At 38.6% G+C, this 21,961-nt stretch overlaps 1 protein-coding gene and 1 long non-coding RNA gene across 3 annotated transcripts in view; one reads left to right on the plus strand and one right to left on the minus strand.

Annotated features, from left to right (window-relative positions):
- bru3 (bruno 3) overlaps positions 1 to 21,961 on the plus strand; it is a 620,380-nt gene that overhangs the window by 318,962 nt on the left and 279,457 nt on the right. The gene's annotated exons all lie outside the window — the stretch shown is intronic.
- On the minus strand, positions 8,824 to 16,394 carry LOC122418885 (uncharacterized). The gene is made up of 4 exons (XR_006262758.1): positions 16,287 to 16,394; positions 15,917 to 16,205; positions 14,352 to 14,581; positions 8,824 to 10,066 (listed from the first exon to the last, which is right to left on the minus strand). It is a non-coding gene; the product is annotated as an uncharacterized lncRNA (long non-coding RNA).

A 21,961-nucleotide genomic window follows, 5' to 3' on the forward strand; every position in this document is an offset into this window, starting at 1 on the left:
TGAGCTGCAAATTTTTTCGACCACTTTTTCCCCCTACGAACTTCTGTTTCAATACTGTCGTTGTAATTAAATAGATATTTAGAGAGATGGCTGTAACTTGAGGCCGAATATATTTATACATACCAGTCGAAGTAATTTACATGAAGCTCTTTGTAGAATGTACGGGAAATCCGAAACATAGTTTGGAAACAGAAAATCGAGATACGCGGAAGTATTACTTTTCTATTATTTTTCGGATATTTAACCCGTAGACCTTTGAGGTCGCACACTCTACACTTGGGCGAAAATTTGCACTCCGACTTTCCAAAACTTTATCATCTATGAATATGTGGGATTAATCTTGCAGCGAGACTATTAAGGGGTAATAATTCCTTAGTAATAGATTAAAACCATTTGAAAAATTGAAAAATAAAGTTTAATCATAGATAAATGGCCTAACTGAAAAAAAGAATTTTGAAGTTATAGACACTTGAAATTTTCATGGGTCTCAATTTGCATCAGTGTGGTGTCCATGGATTAACGCCTAAATTGTAAGCCTGCTGTTCAAAAGTTCAACCACCGTGAAAACTCTCATGATTTTTTTCATATTTTCAACGTTGGAAAGTACGAAATAAGTGTTAAGTAGAAAAGTCATGATTCTCGCTGTCATCGTATATACAGTCGCAGTCTCCGCCTACATTCCACTCACCCGTGAAATGTATCTTCATCTTATTACATCTCTTTGTATTTACCTTCAAATCGGCGGATCGTCCGTGCGTTCACGTTTCTCCGTAATGCTCCACGGATACAAGCCGCTTCGTTCACCGCCTTCTCTAGTCTGACCCAATCCTGTCGTAACTACTGGCACACAGGCAGAGATGCACGTCGGCCCGGTAAGCTGACATGCATGTATAACTATAGAAAACGAGGAATCGACAGTATATGGAGTTGGGAGACAAAAAACGAAATGAAACGAAGCACGATCAACTGATTTATAACGCCAGTACACTCGTTAAACTGATTCGATAGATTTTACTGCGCTTACGCCGATTCCTATCCATTTTGAGCTAACGCCATACTCTATCCCCGATCTCGTATGTGTCCTTTTTCTACATATTTTGTCCGTCCAGCCTCGTTTTTTGTTTTTCATTCCATTCGTGTTTTTGCCTAGAGAGCTTTTTTTCTTCCCATCTCACTGGTACGAAGCGTTTTTTTGTTTGTTTGTTTTTTTTTTTTTTTTTTTTTCATTTTACTCGTTTTCGGTGCTATTTGAGGATCCCGCCATTCGTTCCATCCGTTTCGGGGACTGTGAAAGCCACGAGAAGCTTTACGGCCTGGATTAAACCGTACGCAGGGCTTAGTGGGACGCTACGTTAATGTTGAAGGTTCGAGCCCACCGGTATCCCTTTATCGTCCCCGTGTTTTCTCCGAAGTTCCAATATCATCACAGCGAAAAGTCTCTTTTTATTGTTGAAACACCTGAAATTTGTGACGTCATAAAATTTAAGGGGAAGAACAAGCTTGAAGCGTATGTGGGGATAAAAAGATTTAGACACGCATCAACTTATTCCTAAATCGAAGTGAATTCCGAAATGAAGCTGTTCCGTCTACTGCGAAAGCACAACATTTCAATGAGTCAAATATTGAATATTTTTTAACGAAAATTCAATAAAAATTCTATCAACATTCGCGATATCGTACTAAAAACTACTTCCAAATGCCCAGTTGTATGATTATACAGCTCGATATACAGAATCGTCATACTTTTGGCGACGCGATACCCCCGAGTCTCTATAACTCCATATAACAAGTCGACGTTTTATTATTTCGATCGAATTCTTTTGTTGGCGATCTCATGAAAATATCAATAAGATACCATCAAGCGGATGAAATAAGCGAGCGAAAAATCACGGAACATTATTCGTTGGTATCTCATTCGTTCCTTTCCAGAACGCCTCGAGCCATTATCGTTCTCTGGTAATTTATATTGAGTCACAGAGAGTTGGGGGAGAAACGTTCATTTCGTAAACCGGTGCTGAAGGAGAGAACGAGAGAGAAGGAAAAACTTCTTGGTCGTCTTGGTTAGTTGTAAGAACTTGGTATCTAATGTGTATCGCCGCTGGTGCTGGCTCTTACCAGAAGCTTCTACAAACCGGTACTGTGAGTTTTGCCCCCGTACTCAGATTCTCTCTGTTCCTCTCCTGCCAGCGCCCCGCTCTCTCTCTCTCTCTCTCTCTCTCTCTCTCTCTTCTTCTGAAGAGTCGATATCTACAGATTCCCGTTCACTTCTGCATGTGTTGGAATAGTCTGCGTACCAGCATCAACATCCGGACTCTACATAGAAAAGCCTTGAGGGTAATACACCCAAAAGCTAATCCTAATTGTTCGGTGAAACTTTTCAAATGCTGCATTGATAGGCAATATATGTGCATGTGGTTTATAGCCTCAGCGTAGGGGATTTGGAAGCGGGACAAGATAGTAAAGCCGTAAGCTATGGAAACTCAATCAGCCTCGTCCCAACAAAATATTTAAAATCTATTCTTCATGTCAAAGGGATAATATAAATAAAAATATAATCAGGTATCAATTCACCCTCCACCAAACAGCGCTTCTTGCCGTTGGCTACTTTCACTGTTGAAAAGTAAATAAAAATGTAAGTTTTGATTTTTGTGAGATATTTCAAATCATCATTCGAATCGTGCCTTAAAGACATTCGCCTCATCGAACATGTGAAATCTCATAAATTATCCACACCGAATGGCCACGTAAGCGCGTAACTTCACGCACGATTTCCCTGCACAAACTACAGGAAGATCTTGCGTGCATGGTTTTCACAATGGAACTTGGTGAAGAATCTCCTCACTCATCCGAGTCCGCAGAGGATTCGAATGCCCACTATCCATCTGTTTTTTCGAAACATACGACATGAGTACGAATGTAGTTTTTCTTCTAACGTACTAACGAGAATGTTGAGTGACTACTTTGCAATCAAAGTTCCTATTTTCGAATAGATCCAGACACTCACTCTAAACGAGGCGAAGATTCAGTATGAACTCATTGAACGTCTGTTTTCAACTATCAATATCGAGAGAGAACTGATGATACTGGGAATCAAGCTCTCTCGTGTAAGTGATCAAAGATAAGTGATGGTGTCATATAAAAAAAAGATTCTAGTAACATTGAGGAAAATTTTGAAACTTGAGCTCATGACACGGTTCGACGACGACGTTAAATATTGTCGTTACAAACGTTTTCGAGGAATTTCCTGTGATGAAAGGAGAAAAAGATTTGAAAGTCTCCTGAATGACGCCGCTGGTAATGAGAAAATTTGATATCGATGAACTCGAACAACGACAAATGTTGATGAATTTCTCAAGTGGTCCAGAGTCTCGAGTTCGTAACGTCGATAAGGTGATGACAGAACAATAGCGGTTGAATACAACATCAGACAGTTCATTGGTATTATCTTTAATGTTATATTCAAGGAGCAAATTGCCCTGAGGATGAAACTCGCGGTAAGGAAAGGAATTGAGTAGATGAATGGGATGGCGACAGAGCAAGAGAAGGGGAGATGAGGAGCGGAGGAGGATCGAGGAGTCCGCGAGTGTCTTGAGCACGGGAGATGCCGAGTAAGAACTCGCCGAAGCGTAGAAGAATGTATTGATCTGGTCTGACATATAGCATCCGCGAGCATGGGGGACACTCCCGTAAGAACGAATAAGACACTGATGTCGTCTATGCGTCCTGCGACCCTCTTCCTGCTACCCCTTCTCCCACCTCGATCTCTCCCCCTGAATTCTTACAGGTCTCCAACATCGAGTGTGTCTCTTACGATCGGGACGTTTCCCTCTTTCCTCACTCCCCTTTATTCTGCACAAAGTTCCTCGGGTGTGATGTAAAAATTTTCGAAAAAGCATTTCGTAAAGGTAACTGAAGTGGAGGTAATTGTATAGAAACTTTTGAGGAGTATATTTACGAAAGGTCGCCATCAAAAAGCCTGTCATCAAGTCGAGTTCGAAATGAAATCCTCTGATAATTGAATTGCGAAGATATATTTTATTACATTATCGTTGAAAATTTTTGTTTTCGAAGAAATTATGCAGCAGGTTATTGCTGTTTCGGTGCATCGTATTGTCGTGGTTTAAGGATGCAATTCAATAGTGTGAGATCCGGTTTGTGTACAGTTGTAATGAATAGAACTTAGAACGCTGTCTGTACCAGACTGCACGAATGCATCAAGCAGCGACCTCATCCGTACGTTTGTGGCTGTTTCTCCGGCGACATAGCACTCGGAAAATCTTTTATAGCTAGTCTCTCGAGCACGAACGTAAATACGTGTCCTTTAACGGCGTTGAAGTACCAAACCTCCCTCTCGTCTTTTCTCTTTTCCCCCAGCCCGCTCACTCTCACTCTCTCTTTCGCTGCTCTCACTCTCCCTTCCTTCCTTATACTTATTCTAGTGGAAAAGCAAGCACTGACACAGAAGGGGTTCAGGGTGAGAGAATTTTTTCACATATACTTTGCTTGCTCATTCAATATATTCACTGAAGACGACTCTAAAAATGGTCTCCCAACTCCCCTCTCTCTCTCCCTCTCGTCATTTCTCCTTTGCTTTTTCCTGTCGCTCTTTTGCTTGTCCCACCTGGATATTTCACACAATCTTTAAGTATCTGTACTTTCTTTAATATTTTACTTTATACTCTGAGGCAAAGAAAAAAAGTATTAGCAGATCCGATGCTAAAGTGAAATTGGAAAGATTCGATATGAACGTAACGCGTCACATAGAAAAGGATAATCGTGCGATATTTTTAGCGATCTCTCAGAGTCCTAACAAATCACCTTAACGAGATTGACGCCAGCGTTAAAAGAGCTTGGGTCCAACTTGATTCTCCAAACATAAATTTCGCTATGGATGAATTGATACAAAATAAGTGATCTCAAGATATTGAGAAGCAACTTGGGCTCTAAGATCCGAAGATTCTGATCAGGATAATGGGACGATCTCTGGGATTTTCTGACTAATGCAATCTTCCTGTTCATTCGTTATCTTTAAGATTTTCATGTCACTCTCGAAGATTAAATATAATGTTTCTTGGCGAAGCTACAAGAATATGTATCCTCCGAACCACCCTAGCACGTGGGCAAACGAAACTTTTTTCCTTGCAATTCTGATTGCGTGCGAGGAGGGCAGCTTGGATAATCACTCAATGTTGGATTCTCGATAATTTTGTTTGTATCGATCATATTGAAGGAGTTACGACCACCTACAAGAATCCTAAGATTCGAAACTTTTATATTGTACAAATGAACATTCCAAACGCCGATATTCTGATATTTAATAACATTGAACGTTTCTTTTCTACTGTGTAAAAGCACTGAGTAAAATAATATTTTTTGTTCCTGATCAACAAGGGAAACGATCGTCAAATTTGGCATCGTCACATTGATACCATTGGCAAACCTGACGCCACTTTACTTTGATTCCTGAATGGGTGATTCTCTCCAGTTTTTTATTCAACGTTATCTCATGTACACTTCAACCGATTTCGATTTGCAGTACTCTTCCCCAAAAAGGTAGACTCGATTGATTTTTTAACTTTGTTTATTCCCATTTGAATCGTACCCTCTGATCAGGTTAAATCAGACTTTTTTGTCCATTTAAACTTTTCTGACATGTACTTACGTTCATAAATTTAAAAGGAATGCGCATATCCATTTAAACATGATCTACAATGCCCACATGTATACCGGTATTTCCGTCAGCTAGCAACAACACGAATTGGGCCGACGCCACGTCCGACCATTACCGAACTAACTACGCGCTTGCTAATTCAATTCGCTACCCTCTCTGACGCTGGTTGGCCGTGCGCTGAACCGAATGAGAGGGCCCTCATGTACCATGATCCGCAAACCGGTGACTGGCTAACCTACTTTCCACAGCAACTCTCTGGACCCTCTAACGAATTTTAGGGAGGGCTCGAGGTCTTTTTTGCACTTTCGTGGCATACTTGTTCTTTAATGGTCTCTGTGCACCTTGAGGGATCGGATAACCCTTACGGTTCCATAGTTATGGGCTCGTATGAGCTTTCCCTTCGGCGTTTGAAAATTAACGGGCTTGCATCGGCCATATTGCGGAAAAAATTCAAGACCATTTTTTGTCTTTTCGATATTTTCACTTTCCCTTTTGAAATCCTTGCCAAAAAACGGAAATAACCGACCCAAAGAGTTCCATGAGATTAATTTAATTGAAACTAATAATAGAAGTTTGCGTTTTGACACACTTTGTAGCTTGACTCAACTGAGGTGGTAACGTCTATTTATGCTCGCATCTGCGGATAAGCGAGCTGAGAGGACTTTTCACTGCGACTTTTTATAAACAACGTGGGATTTCTCGGGGATCCCTTATCTAGAAGTGAACGAAAAAACTCGAAATCAGAAAGTCTCTATTGGATTCTCGGTTTCGAAAAATTCTGGCAACAGCTTCGGCGGGATTGTCGGTAAAAATTTCGGAAAAACTTGAAAAGTTCGACGCGAATCGTGAAGAATTTATAAAAGCAACTGAAAGAATTTCCGAGAGCATTCTCGAAACGAATTTAAAATTCTCCCAGTATTTAGGGTCTCCAAAACGAGACCACGGGAATCTTAGTAAACCGTCGTCCCGTGACTACTAATTATTGGACGAATTATTCATCAGGATCAGGCAATTTCAAAATACGCAAAACTTCGTCTGTACGTGTACGAACGTTGATGTGTCCCCGGGTTTGTGTGAAAAAATGTGAGCGTGCTCGATAAATCTACTGACAGACGGTGGAAAAGATCGAAGCGTTAAATTAGTCACAGAGTATACTGGTTGGCACGATCTTCCCTCTGTGTGCTCGACGCTTTTCTACCCTCTGCTTTTTCCTCATCTCGAAATCCCCTTTGCGGATCATATTAGGATGGCCTTCCCATGTACTTTCTGTAGAAAAATGTTGACACTTTTCCTTGTGGTTGCCTTTGCTCTTTTCGTCACTGCGCACGTTCTCTTTTGATTCCTTTCATCTTCTCGATTGGACTTTCATAAAATAGATCAGTTGGCAAAAGTTGGCAAAGCTTTTGCACTATTTCAGTATCTTCGAATCCTGGGTATTTGTATTAAAATCGCGTTATTATGATATTATAATTGAGATCGAATGATAACTGAGAACAGTTGAAAACCCCGAATTCGAAGGAAACGATAGAACGTAGGGAAAATGAGAGATTGGCCATCAGCCAACACGGATATTGCGGCTTCTCGAGCAGTATTAGCAGTCACCGCGTTCTCGCTCGCGTGTAATTTGGGGAGGCCTCCGAGGAAAAGCTAGGCCATACTGCAGCAGAGAGAGAGAGAGAGAGACAGAGAGAAGCAGACAGACAGAGAGGAGGGATGTGTCGTGACGATCAGAACAAGGATTTCGATTATGAACCTTGACCCATATACCTGTACTTCTGCGTAACCTGCAATCAAGCGGCCTTCCTCTCTGAATATGTCATTGCATTTCGGGCCAATCGAAGTGGAAATGCGCACTTTGATGGGGAAAAAAATTCCGCATTGATAGCGGAAAGCCAAGGCAGCGTTGGTAGCACGTATGAACGATGGGCGTGTCGGCTTTACATTTGTCAAAAAAAATGCAAAAAACGACATTCTGGATTCAATACATTCATAATATTCTGCGTCTGCTGAAAACCAGAACTTGTCAGTCCAAAATAATACGATCTCGAAAATGACTCTAATTACTATGATTCTTATCCTCTATATCGATGACGACAGATTCTCACATGTAAGTTGGAACATAAAATAAACGGATGATGATTGACAAACGGTTGTTTTAAAATACGGTCTGAAAGCCATTAGACACGAAGTGAAAATAAATGTTCAAGTACTTCAACAGAATTGAAGGGAAAAAAACACCCACCAAGTTGTTCTATAATAACGATAAGAAAAACTGAATTTGACTCAAACAGAGTCTGCTCTTCTGCCTTCATTTTTCGTTGACAGCTACTTCAGCTAGGATGTTGCACGGGCGCACATTCACGCTAGACAGTATCTTCGCCATGTAGCGCGGACGATGTTTGCGGGAAGGCTTAAGGTTAAGTCCCACGATGTAATAACATGCATGCACGTAGCTGCGTCTAAAGTTCGTAACGAGCACACGACGTAGTCGTCGGCGCCGTGTCTATGAGGGAGAAAGGGAGGAAAGCAGTAGAGGCGCGACAGAGCGACTCATCCCTTACTTTTGCACGAAACACACGTGTGTCCCTCAAAACTCATATGCGTGAGAGTTTCTCCTTGTTTATTCTCTCACTGAGGGATATGTGACTGATGCAAATGTACGTGTGTACACTATACAATAATAAGGTATGATTTACCTATATATTCATGCATTTATATATCCAATATGAATATAAATAAAATTATCCATATTTGCCTCGCTCAAGGTGATATAAACACAAACGCACATATCGCTTGAGATGGGTAGAAAACTTTGCCTGGAAGAGAGCGCATGTGCAACTGACGTAACATCCAAGCTGAGCTCAACGAGATATAAACAGGGCGGACACAAACTCGTGCTTCATGCTCCACCACTTCCTCATACTACAGCCTCTGCGTTGGAACTCATATATATACATGCACAATCAACATGGATATTGTAACGGTTCGTTTTCGCCGATTGGTAGACCATTCTGCGCATCGGTTCGAGCTTTCTAAATATTTAACGTCCGATACGAAAGAAATATGAGGGATGTTGATTTTATGTTGAGGAAATACATTTTTATTTATTTAAATAAACTATTTTTTGATGTCTTATCTTATTTGCACAGAAATCGGTTATTTTGCGTATTCGTTTTTAAAAGGATTAATGAAAACTGAGAATTCTTCTGAGATTGGTATGGTTTATTTTTTATTTTTAACGAGCAATGGGGGACAGGCAAGAAACCGGAAAAATGCTGTTACTGTCTGAAAAACCGGTTGATTGATTTAGTTGAATATGATCGTATCTTTTGGTCCCCCCACCGGGTAACGCTGTTTTTTTTTGCGTTATGATTTTATTATATTCATTGTTATCTCATTATTGATAGAGAAAGAAAGCTTGATAAAGTAAATGATATCACGTTCTTCGATTCATTAAACAGTTATTGATGTAGTCCATGATAAAATAATTTGAGTCACATCCAAAGTTGGCTACGAAAATGATTTTGATTCAGCTGAAGTTTTCGTGGATAAAAAATGTTTTATTCAGAGGTCTTAAAAATTCGAAAATAGACTGATTCTCTACAATAATGATCTTTGTTTATTTATAAACCGATGCAATACAATCCTAAATTATCACAGTAGTTTTCTGGATTGTTGAATTTGAGCGCTGAGCATAATTGGGATAAAGAGAATAACTCGGGCCTTGGTCAATCGATTTTTGTTTTAATTCTTGTTTAATTATTGATTTTGAAAAATGTGCGTTGTCGAATGAAACGATACTTCGCGAGATGGGATGTTAGAGTGCTTGACTAGAGAAGCTGAATTTCACCCAACTATTTCGATACTTCTGGAATCTACGACGAAAAAAAAAAATTTTTTGACCCTGGACTATCGGATTGGAACGCTGCTGAATTGGTGCTTCGATGCTTCAAGCACCAACAAGCAGAGAAAAAAAATCAAAAAATGGGATTGACTCCGGATTACTATGGGATTGGAACGTCGCCGAACGGCTTCAATACTCCAAGCATCAAGGAATGAGAAAAAAAAAACAGATTTTACGGACCACCAAAATCGGGAAAAGATTCTTCTGAGACCTTCTTAATCTGAACGCTTCAACGAAGTCAGCCTAAGAACCGCAAAGGATTGACGATCCGTGCTGCTGTGCGTCGCGTTTTTATAGTCCGCTTATCCTTTGTCTTCCGCGCTCGAGCTCTGATTGGCTCACCAAATAGTCTCCAACCCGTTCTGCGCACGCTTCTTTTCATAGCACTGCTTCAAGGACGTTTCCACGCTCTCATTCTAGCTCTGTGAATCGTGCCACGCTACGCACTTCGCGCGACACGTTTGTGAGGATTCTCAGCTCTGCGAGTTCGTCTACAAAGTCAAATAATATTCCATTCTTATAGCATTTAAATGACTACTTTTTTTACACTCATAATTTGAGTTCGCAAGTATTAAATTTTTCGTTATTTCATTAATAATTTTTGGTTATTTCAATGCACATAAGCTGCATGTGCATTTGACATCATCTGCGGTATGCAATTCGGCGACACGGTGAAACATTTGAAAACATTTGAAAGACTTTTCAAATTCTAGTTAACGGATCATGATCCGATCTGTGCAGTAGTCTGAATACTTATTTCAAAATTTAGTTCATCATGACGATGTATTATCGCAATAAAGAAAACGAGTGTTTTCGCTATCGTATTACATTGATAGACTTTGCAGACGTTCGAATCGTGCTTTTGGTACGGTTGTCTGTTGTATGGTAAATTTATTGCGTTTTCAAAGCCACAGTATATAACAGTATAATGAACTCTTAACATTGAGACTCTCTTGTCAATAAATATATGTTCTCTAAGTAGGTTATTTTTCTTGAGAAATGACAATTGTAATAGAAATAAATAATTTCTGTTTGATGAAATGGGAAAAAATCGACTCGACGTGGATAAAATAGATGAAAAAATTTAACAAAAGTCAATAAAAATCAACCCCCGGAGTATTTTTATTTTTTAAAATTTTCACAATCTTCTTTGCACTCAATATTTCATGCTGATTGCTTAACGGTATTATTGGGAAATTATTTTAACGAAACGTTCCATGTAAGATTATCGTCCGTGAAAAGTTGAAGGACACTCAATTTTTCCATGCCTTCTTATCCATCAATGGTACCACGTGACAAGAGAAAGTCACTGAGACATATTAACGTCTTTTCCTTTCTATTATTCGTTGGAAATAATCGCAATTTTGAGTACCCCGTACGCCATGGAAAAAGTGGGGTAGGGAGGTGCCCAGGAAACCGAGTGATTGTCAAGACGCGCCCCCCACGTACATCTTCCCTCAGAACTCGAACATCTGCTACTCACGTCTGCATATTATACGAAATTTGTTTTGCCTCTTTCTATGTTTCATTCGAACACATCACGACAAAACCGAATCATTCTTACTCAGCCATGTTCTCTTATTGAGGATGGTATCAATGAACTCACGTAAAAGGTTCCCTCAGTGTCACTTGAACACGAAAAAATATCTGTAATGACAAAGGACGACCTTTGAGCCTTGGGATAAGGCTAAACGAGAAGACTATAAAATGCAAGGGAACAAGAAAAGGACCAGGAAGGATAGGACACGATAAGGGGGAGGAATGGAAAGCGCTTGAATCGTCTTTCTTCGTGCTCACTATCATAAATACATCAGCTGTGCTTGCAGGCTTCACAGCTATTTCTCCATGTTGACCATAATTTTGTAGTTTTTATTCCAATGAAATGCTTGAAAAAATGTTCTCAATTTATCAATTTTTCTTCGTTACGTGAGAATTGCGGTACCTTTTTTTTATAACAAATTAGACCTCTAGAAACCGCTTTATTTGTCTGTTTTCGAATTATTTTGGATCAAAAATTAAATAAAAATGAAAGAAAAAAATTAAGGATACGTGAACCCGTAAAATTTTGGAAACTATTGTAATTATTCAATTTTTCTAGCAACATTTCTAGTCGCTATCGTGGCTTAAAGTATTGGATCTCTGTAAAACCACACACGTCATTTGAATCATGATCCGTGATCTTGTGAAAGATTTGTCGCAACCGGTTCCGTAATTTTTTATTGAAAAGCGGCCAAAAGTTTTTTAGCGAACAGATTCCCTCAGAGGAGTGAAGGAACAAGTATTTTACGACGTTCCACTTCGACCATAACATTATCGGCCATTTTCGATTTTCCTGATTTTTTTTACACTCAAATCCTATCAAAAGATAATTCTCACCAATTTTCAAATTTCCATCACTTTTCACCGGTAGCAATCATTTTTCCACAAATCTTGATTTCACGAAGTTTTGGAATGGTATTGGTCACAATCGAAAAATTCTCAACACCTACTTTTTTATTTTCATTTTTTTTACGAAGAGTTATAGTTTCTCTGTAAATATTGAATTGGTTTGCAAAATCATGATTTTTTATTCTTGTTGATGATTGGTTTCATTCAATATTTATTTAACTCAAGAAACTTTAAAAATTTGAATCGGAAAAGGGATTTCGAGAACGAATTCGTAAAGTAAATAGAATAATATGCAGAGCTTGATGGTGCATATGGAAAATCAGATGTGGTTTGAAATATAGATTGTTTCATAGAGTGAGGAAACAGAGGATGGCCGGCGGAAGTCAAGCTTCCATGTAGCCAACGTCGGTTGATGAATTTCGCTCATCCTTCAAACGAGAGGCGAAAAGCTTAAACCAAGAATAAATCTATCTATGAGCATAAGCTCGCACGAGGGTATATAAGCGTGTGAATGCATATCGGGTGTGGGCTTTGTGTGCACGGATGTATGTAAACACGTACAAACGTGTAAATATGCACTACTTCCACTCAATTTCGAGCAGCCATAGCCTCGTCCATTTTTACTTTTTCTGATATTTTTTTTATGATTCAATCTTCGGATTTCAATTCTGCCTTCCAAGAGTTTTAGATTTTCAAGAATCGTCTTAATGCCTAGATCTCATGAACTGATCGACAAAAAATGATCTTTTCTGACGATAATTACCATTTCAAATTATTTCGGGAATTAACAGGATATTGGTTTTTTGTGGATTATAATTTTTTTTGGAATTTCTATTTAGTTGCCTGATTTTCAAGCATTAGTTTGATTGTGACCAAATCGTTGATCCCAATTTACTTAAACGCGTATTTTTACTTTTACGCTTATAATTATTAATAGTTATGATGACTGTCGAGTCATAATAACGAGTTAAATATTTTCCTGGAAGAATAAATAGCGCTTCAAATACTCCACCCGAGAACGTACCGGGACTCTTGATAGATTGAACCTTGCGAAAAATCTTTTCCAGAAAAAAAACATGATTTGGTGTAGGAAAGTTCCATTCAAATGAGATTTAAATTATAATTTATGAGAGCATCCCGGTAGTTTCCCATAACTTGTTGTTTTCGACTTGCAATGAACGTTTATTGTCGTTAAATTTGTTTACATTTTACTGATATATGCTCCAATATTAGTTTTTATAATAAGAAAGAGGCAACCGAGTAATTAGAAGCAGCTGTTTATGTGCTGGTACATGAAAAAAGTTGAAAAAATAAAAAAAAAAAAATTCATCGTGATTTCCGAGAAGGGTATCGAAATTCAAATTCCCTGTGATAGTTTCATGTATTATTCACTCTCGAATAATTGAAGCTGTATTATCAGTTAGATAATATCGAGAATTCAAAACCGTTGTTCACGTAGCGTCTCTGATAGGCGATTCGAAAGATTGAAAAAAATTGTACATTTGATCGAAACAAATGGAAATTTCTCCCAACGGGTCGAGGGGTCACCCCGTGTGGCAGACGGATTTGTTTGGGATTTTTTCGTGATTTTTTTTGCAGCAAGGAAAGAAACAAAATTTCAATTTTCAAAAATGTTTCAGAGCGCAAAAATCCTACAATTTTAAATATTTCTGTATGATTTTAGTTTAGGCGATAGCCACTGCTTGACAAATCAAAACGCTCTTTGATTTGTTAATCTCAGATAAACCAATTCTCCAGAATCATAATAAAATACCAATAAATAAACGCTTTAAATTTCAAAAGTTTATGTTTTTTTTCCTCGGGACAAAAAAATCTCGAAAAAACTTCGAAAAATCCGGCTGCCACTCGGGGTGACCCCCTCAACATACTCTGGAATCTCTTTTATTTCGGAATTTGATCATATGATACTTTTCATGCAAATGGATTATTCAATACTTTCCGTGTCTGTTTCTGATTCGTATTTTCGCATGATCATTGATTAAAAAACACGAAATCGAAGCCATTGTTTCTGCCCATGCTAGAAAGTATGCAATAAAAAAATTGAAAAACTCCCATAGCAATCTATACCAATTTTGTCATATAGGAAAATAATGAAAATGCGAATAACGAATTTTTATGCTGAAGAAAAATTCTTAAATGGCAAAAGATTAATAATGACCAAGTGCGAGATATTCTTAGCAATAATCTCATAACATGGAATTTACGTTGGAATTTTTTCGAGAAATTTCAGCGGGTGGATGATACATTGTGATTTTTTTCTTTTACCTACGTTCGGACTAGGGAAAAATTCAATATAAATTCTATTCAGGTATATCGGACGCAGATTGCAAAGAGTGAGTATACGCATATGAAGACTGATAAGGATACCTTTCGCCATTGGGTGTCCTTTGACGGGTGCCATCCTTTTTTCACCCGAAGATAGTATGAAGAGATTTTCTTCACAGGGACGCGAATTTATATAGGGAATATGTGTATGCAGATAGCCGAGGCTTCGTGTATGCTTCGTGTAATTTCCTTTGGCCAGGATCAAAGATGGCGCTGGTCCGAGCTCTGAGCTATCCGGAAAATTCATGAAAAAATGATACGTATACGGTATCCTGAAAAAGAAAGATACCGAACTGAGGTTGTCTGAGACACGGAATTGTTTTCATTCCCCGGGAAAATAATTCCCTTTAAACACTGAGTGAGAAAAAACATTTCTTTGAAAGATCGATCGATTGATTAATGAATGAACGATTAATAATAAAAATAATATTATTATAAAGATTCAAGTATAAAAATAAAAAAGAATACTCTAAATCATAACAAAATAAATTGAAATCAAATGAAAAATAAGCTCTAAACATAAGTAAAAATACAATAAAAGAAATAAAAGCAGGTGATGAGTCATACGAAATCATACAAAATCATAGAAATCATGCAATCATATAATCCATACAAAATCATACAAACTCTTAGCTAACTATCGAAATACAAAATATGGGTAAATGATATAAAATCATAAAATAACAATCGTGTTACTAAAATCTTGTACGCTAATACTGCAATCGTGTTCGGGGAACCGCTAATGATACAAAAATTTGCGTTTAAAGATAACAAGGATAATAAAAAATCCTCCGCAATGCATAAGACGGTATCACAATAATCATAATGAAATTATGTAATAAGCCATACGATTCAGATTGCTAATAATTGCTACAACAAATTGACGAGTAATTTAACGCGGCCAAACGCAACTGACACATCACGCAAAACCAAACGTCGTATAGCCAAAATGAAAAAGATGCATGACATCGCAAGTAGATAAAGTAATAATCCAATAACGCGATAAGTGCGACTGCAGGGAGAGAGAGAGGGGGAGAAAAAAGGCTCATTGGTTTAGACATAACTGAACATATCTTTTTGAGCCATTAACCTTCTTCTACCCCGAACATTTTCATCTCCGATGAGTATTTTCGAAAGAAAATCATGAGTGATCCGATTTTTTTTCAAACGTCCGGTACATATCCATGAATTTATGAGTATATATATGCGACATGTATAAAGCGTCGCAATTCCTCTTTCTATCTATTCGTGAAAATCCGAGGTGAAAGGATGAATTGAAGGAAAAGACGATGCTCACATGTGTCAAGGAAGGAAAGAAAAATACGGTCCCAATCCGGACCGATCGCACAAAGGCTATAAAAAAAAGTCTGCGCGATATTCTCGCCAAATTCAATTTGTGTGTTCCGCCAGTAGGTAATATATATAAAAAAGAAAGAAAAAAAGAAAAACGAAAATAAGGGTGAGGTGATAAGGGTTTTACGCGGAACGACGAGCCCAACGTGCACATCACGTTTAGCCACGAGAAGTTACGTCGCTCGATGTCGCGGAAAGTCGACGTATAAAAGAAAAAGTCATGGTAACTGTAGAATATTCTTTTCCGTACGAACCTTCATCTCACGCTTCAAAAGATACATGCATGAATATGTATCACAAAGGCTGCCTACATTTTTGGCTCATTCACTTTCGGAACTGTACAGTTTGTAAACAAATTCAATAGCAGTCCTCACTTTTTAAACCAAATGGATAATTATCATTCAGCACAGAATAATGGTGACAACTTTTTTCAAAGTTCAATTCAATTTTTTCAATGGCCATCTATTTCAGATTTTTTTCTGCATTATCAAACTCTGCTATACACGAACTATTTCCGTTCAATTTCGTACCACATTTTGTTCTCTGCAAATGTTTCCAACGAGTGATTATTAGCACCTTAATTACACTTTTATAAGTAATGAATCGATTTCATAATGAGAGTACCAAAATCTACCAAGCGAGGAATCGAAATCTTCGGGTTTTCACGCACCACTTATCATCCAGAAAACGAGCGTTGAAACTGGAAATAATAAGCTCCACTTCTGTTCAAACGGAAACGAATACTGAATGCGTTCCGCACTCGAGAATATGGTATTTTTGAAATTTACGAAGAGAATTAATGCGGGTACTCGGTGTCGAGTGGCCACGTTTCATGTACAAGCTCCAACGGTTACGTATCAACCGGTCATGAGCAAGAGTTGCGTAACGAATGAATTGGGTATGAAGGTTTACGTAACGGGCAGTTTCAAGTAGCTGTTCTTGCTAATACCGATATGTGGATAAATTGAGGGGAAAAGCGCGTTGGGAGTGGGTTAAACGATGTGCACGTATAATCCAACAAATTTCCACTGAGTTCTCAAACAATGTAATAACATTGGACAGTATTCAAATGTCCTAATTGATTTTACAGTTCGCTGCTTCGAGAATATTCAAAACACTGAAATTCCGATTATTGTTTATGGTCTAATATGACGTTTTGCCAAATTTTTCAATAAATTTACTACACAGGCATTGAACAGCGGGGTATTTGTTATCGACAGTCTCACCAAGGCTACCGGAATTTCTACGAAAGTCTTGGAAAGAGAGTTTCGAACAAACAAATTTTTTGAAAATCTCGAAAAGGATCTCGGCAGGACTCGTTAATGATTCATAAAAGTCTGGGCGAGAGTTTGGGCGAGACTTTTGAAAGAAATTGTGGAAAGACCTGAAAGAAGTCTCGGCGAGACTCCCAAAACAAATTCCAAAAGTTTGTCGAACCAGACTCTCGACGAACATCTCGACAAAACTACTTTCTCTGCGTGGCATATTCGCTTGTTTCACATCAGTACCGGAACCGTGAAATTTCCGCTACCAGCCAAAGTTTTCTTTTGTTGTACCGAGCGGGGGAAAAAAAGATTGTGACACGAGGAAAAGAATTCTAGAAACGCAGCAGCACCTTGGCACCAAGTAATCTCACGATAATTAGCGGTACGCCGCAATCGTTGCTGAAATCTTCCGATCGATTTTGGATCGCTATTGGAGATTGGGAAAATCAAGAGTACTGCGTTATCTGAATTCAAAAGAGTACACAATATTATAGCAAAGGCTTCCGGCTCAGGACCATCTCGGTAGATGAAAAAACAAATCTGCATGTAACTATTCCGCGTGCCTCCACTTACGTGAACAATAGCAGAGTCGTAGAAAATATATACATCGGGTTTGGTAACGATGCACGAATAACATGCATTTATGCAGTGTTCAAATGCGCAATATAGTTAGAAATCTCGAGTCGTTTCTTATCCGTTGAGAATACCGAAAGAGCTTCTCTTTTCCATCCATTTTCGCACTCGAACCTCACTCTCTCCTTCTTGCACGAGAACTCCAAATGTTTAGAATGGGGAGACCTTATTCATTCCTTTTCCCCATTTTCCGACAGAGTGCTCGACTCCGTGTGGTCCATGCATTTATGCAAGGATGGGATAATTCTGTGTGCCTCTATATATTTCATCTTCCCCCGCACTCTCTGCTCTCCCCCTCTCACTAAATGCCCGTATAAATACTTTTGAACGTCGCTCACGCGATTGTCTGCAAAAGGAGGTGAGAAAATTGAAAGAATCGGGGACAATGTTAGATTTATTATCACTCGATCAGTGTTTTCCAAGAATTTCTCACAGCAAGATCATTTTTCATGGATTCGTATCTAATTGTGTTTTCTACGAATTATGCTTGTCTGTAATCATCATGAGTGTTCGGTTGTATGTGCAGGTGCTCGAACGCGCCCTTCCTTAGGATGTTACGAACAATGAACCGTTCAGTAAATGTATATCCACTTATATGTGCGTAAGAAGGGCATTTGTAAAGATTTTGGACTCGTGTCTGTTCATCTGTAATGGAGGTACACCAATGCTGTGGCATTACTGAAAGCAGATCCTGCCCTTCACTCGAAATGGTAATGGTTTCGCAACAGTGAATGTAAACAAAAAGTAATTATGAAGGATATTAAACAGGCTATAATAATGCTTAAATGCTTAATGCTTGAATTAATCGGACGGTTTTCGTGTGCTATTCGCGACTCTCGTTATTCCACTATACATGCTCATGGGAATAACAGCACAATCGATACATAACTCCAACAGCAACGAATCTGTCGCAAGCACTGTTTCTCTGTCACAATTTCGCCATCAGAAAATTTTATTTCGATTGTTCTTCATTAAGATGGAAATCCTCAATGACCAATTATTTCGAACGAGTCATAGGACGATCAGAATTTTAAATTCGGAGGGATCGAATAATCCGAAAAAAATGAGAAAAATTTTGGATAATATCGAAGCAGGGTGTCTGTGGCTTCAGCGAACAGTGCCGGGCGAGGCCAATACTCGGTTGGATGACCGCCATGGCAGCGGCTCGTGTACCAATTATTGATGGTACTGAAGTGCTGGAAAAAATATAAAAAGTATGCGAATCTTAGAGAAATACAAATATCTCTTGAATAGTTCGATAAACGAATAAATAATTGTGAAACAAAGATCAAATGCGTCTCAAACTTTCCTGTCTTTTTTTGGCTCCTCCGAAAAATCACGAAGCTCGAGCCGGTGTGTAACGACTCGGAAGCGTGTTGGCTAAACGTTCCATCAGTAGGTACTCGTATATAACTATTCAAGAAGATTTTGGCATACCGTGGAATTCAGCCTTCTCGCTCGTGCTCAGGCTCCTACCTCTTAGCCCATAATTGAATAACGTGTCTTCCAAGTACTGAGGCGAGCCCTCGGGATCTTCTGCGTGGATGTATGTACACGTCTCACGAGAAGTAGCCAAGATTTTACTGCCGTCTCGTCTATGTTTCGTGTCTCGTCCTTGATCGTGAGAACTCTCGCCTATATCCTTTCTTTTCTCGATCTTCGTAAATCTCCTCTTGATGTATGTAGTACATATACATACGTACCTAAAAGGCACATATACATCGATACAACCATTTCATTTCTGATCGTCTCAAGGCGAATGGGGCAGCTTAAATAGACTATGGATAGAGAAAGGATCAAACGACTCTACGCTTTCGTAGATCCTGCGATCTATTTTGAATCATCCACGAGATATCTTTACTTTCGTCTTAAGCGAATAGTGACAGTTTGGGTAAATTTTATCTCCTGTTACAGATCAACCATACAGACGTTATTTAATCCAGCTGCTGAAAAAATCTATCGAAACAATGGAGCTGTATGAATATTGATTGACAAATTCATCTACTGGTAATTTACCAAAGCCAATTCCATTATCACGAGCCAATCGTGGCTGATTTAAATTCAATTTTCATAAAAGGAATAATTTATTAATAATATATTCAGTGTTCGATATAAATTGAGAGAAACAACAGTAACAAAAAAACGTATGCATTTTTTGAATAAATTCACGCCACAAGATCGCGAATAAATGTTTCACCATGTTGGCATAAATTTTTCACGATATTTCGCACATCACTCGGTCGACGAAGCTTTAGAAGCGAACGAAAAATTGTATTGATCGATGCACAACGTGTCTGTGCATTTTATGAGACAATAGTTTACCCATCAGAGAAAAACGATATTGAATCGACAATGTGTCTCGTAAGAAAAACTTTCATTGTTGCCACAATCATTTTATAATGTTGTTACCTACAAAATTCTTTGTGCTGAAAATTTTTCAGTAACTTGACACTCTGTTAAAATGGAAACAAACGCACGTCTTATTGAAGAATGCGAAGTCTTAGTACATTCTACGAAGGGACAGTTCGCAATGGGATGTGTTTTCTTGTCTCATTTTCAGTACAAAAAGCGTCTGCCACATTATACAGCGTTGACAAAATGAGCAGAAAACAGACGAGGAGATGGAGGTAGAGATTTTTCTTGTGTAATATTACACCTGACATTGAATATGCTAGTAACTTTACTCTTCTCAGTTAACTGTCTTTTCCGGTTTCACCGAATTACGCAATAAGAATCTGTAATGAAACTCAGCACCCGATGTTGCACCCTTAGAGAGAAATAAGATCCGTTCTTTTCATCGAAGATTTACAGGGGATAAATGGGGAAAATGGAATACTTTCGGGACTTCAAATCTTTTTTGCTTCCTCATAGAGGAAGCTATTTTATTTCTTTTTTGATTGGACAAAATCTACAAACTCTAATCGCTCTGCTGTTATGTGCCAACTGACGTATGAGCTGTAGTGAAAAAAATTAACCAAATATTGTTTGCAACTTTCTTTCAACCACTCGTGTTAAAACATACTTAAAACTGTAGATTTCATCTTACAATTTGATTTCTTTTTTAATAAACGAACGAGAACAAATTTCTTACCTGCTTGATGCATAAAATCTTCGCAAACGACTCGTAATGTTTCAATTTATCTTCGATGAACATTAGCAATACCGATGAGGTGAAGGATTGGATGAATGATGGAAGTTGAAGCTGAGTGATGAAGGAGCAGAGAGGACAGCATGAGAGTTTTACTTCTCTGATCTATCGGTTGCGTGAGTGTATCAGAGAGACACTTGGGATACAGATTTACACTTTTCTCGGAGATGCTTGATGTATCGAGATAAGAAGTTGAACCTGATTTTCTGACGAAAAGAAAAATGCTTTTTTCTTTTCGAAAACTCAAGTGTGTCGGAGAGTACAGTAGGATTCGACTGAGTCCATGCGAGATCGTCTTAAAGGAAAAACTAAATTTCTATTTATCTAATTCCCTTTCACTTGTCATGATCAGATAAAGAAAGTTAAAAGAAATATATTTCTACGTGATTGTGCGCGGGAAGCGTAAGTTATTCGTCCGACTCGACGAATTCTTTTGGTATTGGAGCAATTTAAGGACTTTTGTCGATGGAGTGTGTATTTGTTTTTTTCTCGGTTTTTTTTTACCAGTGTTTACACACGTAGCAGTAGCAAGAGAGCGGAAGCTGTCCGTTCTCCAGGGTTAATGAGTCTCGAAAACAGAGTGGATGACCCATGACCTCCGGTCGAAGAAACAAAACGTAGCGCAGAAAAGAACAAGCTCCTTTTTTTCTTCTGGTCGGCGAAGATCTAATCGGAAGCGTGGCTGAGGATACTTTTCCCTATCTTGGCAAGTTGCGAGGAGCCCACGCCAATTTCAACGCCGAGCTTTTCGCTTGAGTCGACGATCTCGCCGAAAAGAATTTTCTCTTCCACTCTGAACAAGAGCGTCGGGAGATTACTAAAAAAGTGTAGAGGTTTTTGTATCCTCAGGAAGCGAATAGCCCATCAGTGCGTTAGCGAAATTTTTCCGTCGAGTGCTCGCCATCATCGGGAAATTATTACTCGTAAAAAATCATTGGCACGAAAAATCTTTCGCCTAGGGTACGAAAAGTTCAGTATTTTTTTCAACATTAGGCTCGAACGAGGAACAGCATGAAAACGGTTTGCCGATAAATAATATGGAACACAGAAGAGGCTCAAGGCGTTTTTTTCAAACAATCATTTCGTCTCAACAATCAACGGCTTGTCGCGTAAGAAAATATCCACATCACGTCAAATAATGCAACAATCAGCTCAACAAAATAAAAAAAAACGAATGGAAACGATGAGAGAACTGGGATCCATCAAAGTCGGGAACAATATATTACAAGCGTATATATTCATTACACGAATAT

This window comes from Venturia canescens, chromosome 1, assembly GCF_019457755.1.
Source record: "Venturia canescens isolate UGA chromosome 1, ASM1945775v1, whole genome shotgun sequence".
NCBI classification, from domain to species: Eukaryota; Metazoa; Arthropoda; class Insecta; order Hymenoptera; family Ichneumonidae; genus Venturia; species Venturia canescens.